The sequence below is a fragment of the Lissotriton vulgaris genome, unplaced genomic scaffold (genome assembly GCF_964263255.1).
Source record: "Lissotriton vulgaris unplaced genomic scaffold, aLisVul1.2 SCAFFOLD_3898, whole genome shotgun sequence".
NCBI lineage: Eukaryota > Metazoa > Chordata > Amphibia > Caudata > Salamandridae > Lissotriton > Lissotriton vulgaris.
Window position 1 is genome coordinate 79,632 of NW_028251505.1, and position 10,019 is coordinate 89,650.

Here is a 10,019-nt window from a genome sequence, read left to right on the forward strand (position 1 = left end):
TTTACAAGACTGAAATGGAACATGAACAGAGATCAAGAGAATGCAACCTGGGCAAAATTCCTGCATGACACAAATTGCAATGACAGTGCCCGCTTCTGGAAAACCATGAATGGGATCATCCACACCTCACCATGAGGACATCTTATCACACATCTTGGAAGCAATCTGGGTAGAATTCCTTACTACTCCCTTTAATAACCAAACAGGTGGCGTTGGAGGACAAACTCTTAAAAGCTGTCCACCAGACGAACAAGCTGGAGCATATGCCACTGAGATGAGGGATCAGACGTTGCCACCCACAGAAAACAGACCACCATGCACATCTAGCAGCTCCCTGTTACTCCTAATTAAAAAACAGATTGCCAAAGCGAGGAAAGAAGGGGATCCGGGACCGAACGGCATTCCACCTGCACTGTTCAAAGCAAAGGCGAAGGACTGGGCTGATATCCTGCAACCTTTCTTTCTGGAAGTCAGGCTGCTAAACATAATACCTGAATCTTGAAAGGGCTCGACAATTGTGCCAATTTACAAAAAAGGAGATAAGCCTGAGCCTAAGAACTACCGCCTATGTTGCCCTGATAGATAATGAAGCAAAATACTTTGCGGGCATCATACTAGAGGAGCTCACATCTTGGGCAGAGGAGTACCAGATAATACAGTTGAACCAGACTGGTTTCTGCAAAATGGCCAGCACATCAACAAACATCCTTACAATCTCTGTACTAATAGATGCAGCAAAAACCTCTAAACTACCCTTACACCTATATTACATTGACTTTAGTGCTGCTTTTGACAACGTAGGGATGGGCAGACTGTTGGGGGAAATTGGCGCGATGGGGCATACCACAGCCTATCTTAAACATTCTGTCACTTCTACATACACCTGGGTGCAGGGTCACCCACCTTTCTTCAAAAATACCCACAACAAAAGGACTGAAACAGCATTGTGTGCTCGCACCAACCCTCTTCATTCTATTCATGGCCGGTCTCCCAAAGGCGTTCGATGCTTGCAATTCTCATTCACCCAAGCTAGGAGGAAAAACATTGACCGATCTTATGTATGCAGATGACTTAGTTCTCCTTAGTCACACTAATGTTGGCCTTCAACATTTATTGATGGAAATCCAGAACAACGCTACAGAAAAAAACTTAAAAATAAATCTTAGTAAGACTCGTACAATGACAATAAACAACAACAAAAAACCTGCAGAAGAACTGGTTTCAGGGTGGCACTAAACTTGAACCAACTAACGAGTACAAGTATCTAGGAGGTATAATCGATAAGGCAGGGTCATTTAAGCGCCAGAAAGAGGAAATAAGAAGGAAAGGTTTGTTGATAGCTCTGTCAATGAAAAACCTTGCAAACAAATTGATGGGGTTGACGGTGACCCCTCTTAGTCAAGGCTAAGCTACTCCCCTCGATTGCCTATGGCAGTGAGGCAATGTGGGGAAGAGATGCTAAGGAGCTGGACAACACATTTGGTCAAAGCATTTAGAACCATCTTCTGCTTCCCACCCTATACCTCACCTGCTCAAAGAAGGCTGGAGTTCAGACTGGCCAGGGACAGATCTTACATCTTCTGCTGGCATAAGATCAGAAGCGCCACTTCAAACAGGTTAAATCATCTGCTGTGGCACGATATCCAGCATAGGGAATTCTCCCAAGCCAGAAGCTACCTTCAGCTAGCCCTGGAATCTACCAGACTTAAGGCACTCTGGGACACGCAATTTGGCAATCTAACCTTTAAAAAACTAGTCTGGAAATGCATAAAATAAATGTCCTTGGTGGAGGACAAGGCAAGCTTCTCAAATAGATCTCATGCATTAATGACCTTGAGCTCCTATAAGTCACTTGCCCCACAAACAATCTTCAATCAGGGACATCCTAAAGCCATAAAAATGAACTTTCTAAGGTACAGGCTGGGGATTTTTCTGTGTGCTCAGCATCTTCCACCATGGCTGAGAAAAACAGCACAAGACACGTGCAGGCTGTGTAACACCAAGCAAGGAGATATTTTACATCTAATCTGTTCATGCAAGGAACTGCATCAAGAACAGCAACAGTTCCTAAAAGAACCTCTTAAGCAGAAAGGCGCCCGCACCAGGAGGCAAGCAGTGCTGGCCTGCTTAAACCCAGATAACATACAATTGAACTGTAGATTGGTAAAATTCCTTATGCTGTCCGAACAAAAAATTTCCAACATACCAAAAATATGATACATCAAACATAAAGTTTTGTGTGGCCGAGTGGAGAAGCGATATGGCCGCTTAATCCAGAAGCTCCATTCTGACAGTCTCCCTCACGCCTATCCGACTAATAATCCTTGACCCTAGGTACCCAAAAGCGATCCGAGGGTGCCCGAGAGCCGACCAGGTAATTCTGGACCCAGCCACCGGCGGTAGCGGCTGTCAAAGGCCCGCAAGTTTATGGCCTGTATCCTTGACTGTGCCCTGCCTAATCCGGGTCCTCAATTGCGGACTGCTGCCTTGGAGGGGACGTGAAGGTACAGCAATGGCAGGAAGCGAGTCTGGCGGCAGAGGCCCGCGCTCTGAGTGGCGGTAAATGAGTGAGCCGCGGCTCCCAGAAGATCCCCTGGCGGTGCGCTGCGGTAGACAGTGGGAGGCGGATGAGCCATGGGGAAAGCAGAGCAGACGTCAGCTCGGCCGAGAGGACAAAAGGAACTCGGTGGCGGCCATGACAGTGCATCAGAGCACTCCCTGAACAGCAGTGAATAAAGGATTGGGTGCGTGGGGATGGTGCATTGCAGTTTCGCCCTACCATCCACTGGTTTGAATGACAGGGTGACTACGCGTGCCCCCCTCCTCCCTCCACCTGCAATATCGGTTTTGAGGAGCAGAGGACTGCGGTGCACGAATACTCCCCCTCTACAACACACACAACTCTGTGTCTGGCTGGGGTCAGTGTGTTGGCATGGCTGATTGAGTGAAGGAGAAAACAGTGGCCTCAAGAAAGAAGAGACTCAGGCCCCCTCCCGCCATCTCAGCCCTATTACTCTGTGGCCCTTGGTGTTGGAGTGATAGGGGGACTGGGAACCCTACCCCTGCTCTAATGGCAACCTCAGAGAAATTGAAAACGTTGGGCTCGAGGGACCCCAAAACGTTCTAGACTAACAAACTGGATCGTTATACTTACTCTAAGGAGACGCTACAAGACCCAAACCCCAAAGTCAAACCCGCAAGTGAATTGGAGGGGGAGGTTCAAGTCCTAACGCTGAAGGATGTGATGGAGGCGATTGCTGGAGTCAAGGCCTCACTGGAGAACAAAATGGACACCATGTTGATCAAGATTGATCTCATCCGGGTGGATTTCACAAAGCTGAAAGAGAAGGTGAAGCAGGTGGACCTCACCACGACAAACCTGGTGGAAGATGTTTCGCAAGGACAAAGTGAGGTCCGCGAATGACATGCCTTCTGTGAGTTCACCGAGCAGAAGCTGGATGACTATGAAGGGCTTCTCCGGAGGAATAACCTTTGCATACTGGGTGTGTTGGAAAAAGCGGAAGGTCAGCTATCTGTCCTCTTCGTGGAGGATCTAATCATGAACCACCTACAGCCTAAAGGCCTCAGTAAATTCTTTGTCATTGAGAGAGCACATAGAGTCCCTGGAGGCCGTCCCAAACTGGGGCCCCCCCTCGCCCCATGCTAGCAAAAGTACTGATCCTCCAGAATGTGAGGGCGGCCCCCGCTCCGCTACGACAACGCAGTGATAACACTATTCCAGGAGATCGTTCCTGATGGTCCAGAAAAACCTAAGAGACAGAGGGTACAAGTAAGCCATGTTGTTCCCAGCACGCCTTCGAGTGGAAGCGAAGGGGCGGGCTTGGTTTTTTGAGCAACCAGAGGTGGTTGCCGACTGGCTGGAGAACCAAACGGAACAAGACTATCGCCCTGATGACGATGGGGACGACCTGAATACGCAGCTGAAAGGGTAACCTACAGACATCATTGAATAGGTCACTAGACCAAACTCAGAGGTCTGCTGGGTTTCAGGTACTTGGTACCCATATCTGTCTAGGCCTGATGAGGAACTGCTTCCGGGGACCAGCCTTAGACCACTGGGTTCTCTCTTGCCTAGGGTCCTAAGACATTTTGATCGGACAGGGGGAGATGGACGGACGGAGAGTGGTGCTTCCCCCCTATTTCTTCTTTTAGTTCACTCTTTGGGAGACAGGCACTCTGCTAGTTTCATTGGGCAGTTTCACGCCCAGAGGGCAGGGAAGCAAGGAGGGGGTTGTTGGGTGGGGAATTTTCGTTTGTTGATTGTTATGATTTCATCATCGACCAGATATATCCACTTGGTTACAGAGGGCGCAGGAAATTATTACTACAGTGATGAGTGTGCATAGGGATAAAAGTGTTAAAATAATGAGCTGGAATGTTAACGGGCTGGGGGACAAGGTTAAGCGCAGTGTTGTCTTACAGTATTCTAAACGACAAGCCCCGACATCATCCTACTTCAGGAAACACATTTAATTGGGAGTTCATGCAAGGCGTTACATAGATGGAGATTCAAAATGGTGGCTCACACCGTCTTCACGACCAGTTCACGGGGGTTGGCATCATGATGAGGAGCTCCTTTCCCCTTACTATAAGTGGCTGATAGATAGGAATAACGGGTCAATGGGAGGGACACATTGTGACCATCATGTCATTATCTGTACCTCGGGTCTGCAGTACAGCACATTTGCTGACTTGGGGACCATATTGCTCTCATTACCAGAGGGGATTCTGGTGTTCGGAGGTGACTTTAACACAGTGGTCTCGGGCTCACTGGACCTTCACCCCCACAAGATATAGGTCCAGCCGCAAGATGGCTGCCCGACTTCCTGGATGCCCTGGGGCTGGTTGATGGGTGGAGGACGTTTAACCCAGACACAATACAGTACATTTTCCACTCCAGGGCCCACTGTAGCCTGTCCCGAAGAGACTACATCCTAACCCCTGCATCGCAGGTCGCACACATAAAGGACATTAAACACTTAGCTGGAGGCGTCTCCGATCATTCCCCTGTGTGGTTGCAGTTGGCTCTTGGCCAACCGGGAATAGGAAAAATTGCTCCCATTAACCTATGGTATCTCCGGGATCATAGTTGACCCTCTGGGAGGCCTTTAAATTTGTAATAAAGGGACAGGCCATGTCTCTAATAGCTGGGCGGAATAAAGACAGACAGAAGGACATCTTAAAAATTGAGGGAGAGGTTGGCCGGCTGGAGCGGGAGTTGGATACCGGGATTACACCAGAGAAATTACTCCTATTACACCTCAAACAAACTGAATATAGAACTCTGGCAAAGGCAAGGCCAAGTACCTGGGGAGGGAGAAGCTGGGTAGAATTTATCATCTGGGAGACAAGACTGGGAAACTGATTGCTTGGCTTGACAGAAAGGAGTGGGCTAGTCGCTTAGTTCCTGAACTACGGGGTGAAGGGGATAGCTGTAAAACTGACCCACAGGATATTGTATCTCAGTTTGCTAGCCATTTTTGCGCAGTGTACACGGCAGCTGCTGCTACACTGAGGAAGACTCACACAAACTACTACACGATATAGCGCTCCTCACGCTGTCTGATGAGGATCGTAGCTTCCTAGACAGCAACTTGACTGCTAATGAGATAGCACAAGCCATTAGATCACTGCAACGGGATCCCAATCGAACTATACAAACTTAGGCCCGATAGATTAGCCCCCTATTTGAAGGCCATGTATGAAGCAAGTAAGGAGGTGGGAATGTTACAGGCAGATCAGAGGGTGGCTACAATAGTCACGATCCATAAGGAAAGAAAGCCCAGGTTAGACTGCACATCCTACAGACTAATCTCATTACTAAAAGCGGAGCCCAAGATCCTAGTGAAGCTCCTTGCCAACAGGCTACATTGGTGATGGATCAATCCCTGATCTTTGGACTGGGTAAGAGTGGTCGGCTTAATTCAGACACTCTGTTCATCACCACCCCCTTTTCTGAATCGTTTTTGGCCACTATAGGTGTGGCAGGGTATACTCAGACATGAGTCCCTTGCTCACTGCACCATCAGGATTCAAGCAAGCCGGGCCGACGACGGCTGAAATGCCAGAAACCGGTCCCCGGAAGCTTGTTTCCTTCCCAGTGTAAGAATTGGCTTGGTAGTTTGGTTTTCCCTGTTCCCATCATGCACTGGGACAGGAACAGACTAATTTGCATATAGTCAGGTTCTGAGCTGGGATGGTGCAGTGAGCTAAAAAACGGTGTTGGATCTAGCCCTGATCTCTTGACTGGGTGAGAGTATTCTGCTTAATTCAGAAACTCTGTCCATCACCACCCCTTGTTGTTAAATAGCCTCAAGAAAGAAAGCGCTATTATTTAATCATTTAGGTAGTGCTGGCCAGGATGTCTTTGACAATTTGCCTGTTGTAGCAACACCATCTGGTGATGACGCTTGGAATGTTTACAGAGAGGCATTAGCTAGGCTCGGAAGAAATTACGTTGATGAGCCTTCTGTCATGGTAGAAAGGCATGTTTTCTTCAAGAGAAAGCAAATGCAAGATGAGTCAATAGAGGATTACCTGGCTGTCTTGAGAGTTGTAGCTTCTAAATGTCAGTTTGGTGATTATTTGGATACAGCATTAAGGGATCAGTTGGTTTTCAACTGTTTCAATAAAAAAATGTAAGAGCGCATCTTAACCTGTAAAAATCCATCTCTGGATGAGGTTATGGACATCGCTCGTAGTATTGAGAGGTCTGTAGTCTCTTCAAAAAGTTTGACACAAGATGCTTCTGGTAAATTCACAACTGTGGATTCTTCCGCCAGTATAAAAGGCAATGATCCCACTGTTAATGTTGTGGCTACTAAATCTAAGAACACCAATGTACATTTTGAAAGTAAAGGGTTCTGTTATAGATGTGGTTCTAAATACCATATGGGCAACAATCCTACATGCCCAGCTCAAAGAAAAAAATGTATCACCTGCAAGAAAATTGGACATTTTAATACTATGTGTAGAACTGCAAAGTATAAGAAAAAGGTAAATTCTCTTGAAATAGATGAGGATGAATTGTGCCAAGCTATGAGCAATACTCTATCTACTATAGAGATTAATACTTTGGATAGTGACACGAAAAAGTGTAAGGGTCCTTTATGCAATATGTTGATTGGAGTAATCAATATCAATGTTATGGCTGATTCGGGTTCTCCAATCACCATCTTGGATCTAAGAACCTTCGAAAAATTTTGGAGCAATGTTTTACTGAAGCCTACTGATGTGAATCCAAAGGCATTTGGTGAATTCGATATCACTATGTGTGGTTATTTTTCGGATTCTATTAATTTCAAAGGGAGACAAATTTTTACAAAAGTATATGTGTCTGTTAACGGTCGTGACATATTGGGCTGGCAGGATCAGACGAAGTTGGGAATTATGCTGAAACCCGGGCATGCAGATCCAGTTATTTTGGGTGAGCTTCCAATTCTCTCTGTTTTGGAGAAGGTTCCTATAACTACTGATAACCCTATTTTATCAGAATTATTAGGTAAATATGCTCCAGTGTTCTCTGATAAAGTTGGATTAGTTAATTGTTTTCAGCAAAACATTGTTCTTAAGGAGAACGCAGTTCCTGTTGTTCAGAAATGTAGACCCATTCCATTACCTGCTCGTGATGATCTTAAAAAAATGCTTTCAGACTTGTGTTCTCAAGACATCATTACTCCTGTAGAATCATCTGAGTGGGTTTCTGCTAGTGTCGTAGCACGTAAGAGTTCAGGCGAGAATCGTCTCTGTGCTGATTTGAGGGCACTGAACCGTAATATCCTTATTGATTGCCATCCTTTGCCAAGAATTCATGAAATGTTAGCGAATTTAGGTGGTAGCAGATATTTTACAACTATTGACTTGAAATCTGCCTACCACCAGATTCCCTTAGCTAAAGATTCCCAACATTTAACCACTTTCATTATTCCGTTTGGAGTCTATATGTACAAACGCTTGCCATTCGGACTTGCGTCCGCTGCCAGTGTTTTCCAACGCCTTATTGATCAGTTATTTTCTAACATTGACGGCATACAAGCGTTTCAGGATGATATTTTGGTTCATTCTGTTACTTTAGAATCTCATTACAATCTTCTGGAACAGGTATTGCAAAAGCTTGAGAGTGTTGGTATGACTGTAAATAAAAACAAATGTAAGTTTATTACTCAAGATGTAGATTACTTGGGTCATAATATTTCTATGCATGGTATAAAAACCAAACTGTCTCTTATCAATGCCATCAAAGATGCTCCGAGACCGCAAGATAAGGATGCGTTGATGGCATTTCTAGGACTGAGTGAATATTACGCTCGTTTTGTACAGAGTTATGCATTGATTGTACAGCCTCTCCGAAATTTGCTTTAAAAAAATGCGAAATACTTTTGGTCTACTGATACGCAAGAAGCTTTTATTAATGTTAAGAAGTTGATTTTGGAAGCACCAGCAATTAGAGCATTTTCTCATGGACAGCCTACTATGGTCACAGTAGACGCTAGTTCTAAAGGTTTAGGGGCTGTGTTGAGCCAAATGATTGATGGCCAAGAATATACTATAGCTTTTGCTTTAAGTGTTTTAAATAGTGCTGAGTCCAATTATAGCACAATAGAACGAGAGGCTTTAGCATGTTGTTGGGCAGTTGAAAAGTTCCGCATGTACATTTGGGGTTCTAGGTTTAAACTTTTTACTGATCATAAGCCTCTGATTTATATGCTAGGTGATAGCTTTTCTAATAGAGCTTCTTCCGGATTAGTCTGATTGTTAGCTAGGTTACAGGAATATAATTTTGACATCAATTATATTCCAGGAGGAAAGAATGTTAGGGCTGACTGTTTGTCTCGTATTCCCTTGGAAGTAACAGACACTACATCTGATGTGAAAGGTATTGATTTTGATGTTGTTTTTAAAATAAGTGATCTGACACAATCTAGTAACATTTCTGAAAATGACTGGTTAACTGCAGATAAAAATGATCTTTGTCTTCAAAGAGTTAAGAAATATTTGGTGCATGGTTGGCCCTGTGATTGGAGTATGTCTATGCAAGATAGATGTTTTGCGCAGGTTGCGGCAGATTTGTCTGTTGTAGACAATATCTTGGTTAGGGAGGACAAAATAGTTCCTCCAGAGGGTATTCGTCCAAAGATCATTTCATTTGCTCACGAGGGGCATTTAGGTACTTCAAGTACTATCAGGAAGATAAAGGATACGTACTGGTGGCCTGGCATTGATGGACAAGTTAAGGATTTTGTTAATAAATGTCCCGAATGTTTATGTTCAGATAAGCATTGGCGCCTGTCTACTTCACCTTTATGTCCTGTTGAATGGCCTTCTGGTCCTTGGCAAAAATTGGGCTTGGATTTTTCAGGTCCTTTTAATTTGCTTAGTTCTGAAAATAGGTATTTGATTGTGGTCATTGATTACTTTTCAAAATAGCTCTATTTTCCGTTTGTTAAAAGGTCTGATTCTGGTTCTGTGGTCAATTTTTGGCAACGCTTATTCATGGTTGAAGGTTTTCCGGTGGAAATTGTGACGGACAATGGAACTCATTTTGTCTCTAGTGAGTTTGTAAGTTTCTTGGGTGATGTTTCAATCAAACATGTTTTGGTTCTTTGTACAGTCCTTCTTCAAATGGTCTGGTGGAAAGAGCTAACCGGTTGCTAAAGGAAGGTATCCAAACCGCTGTTTCTAATAATTTAGATGTTTGCAAGTATCTTTGTCAGAAAGTGTGGAGTTATAATACTGCTCCCCATTCTACCACGTGTGTCTCTCCCTATTTATGGATTAGATGGAGAAAAACAATTTCATCTCTTAATCCTGCTTGGTTAAAAAGTAAAGTAGATGATGAAAGTCCGAATGTGGATTTACACAAAATCAGAAAAGAAGTTGAGTGTAAACAAGCTGCTTATAAAAAAAATGTGATTTAAGAAAACCTGTTAAAGTTACTTCTTCGTCTCCTGGCGATTCGGTAATCAGAAAGAAACCAAGAGAATTACAAAGGGTGAATC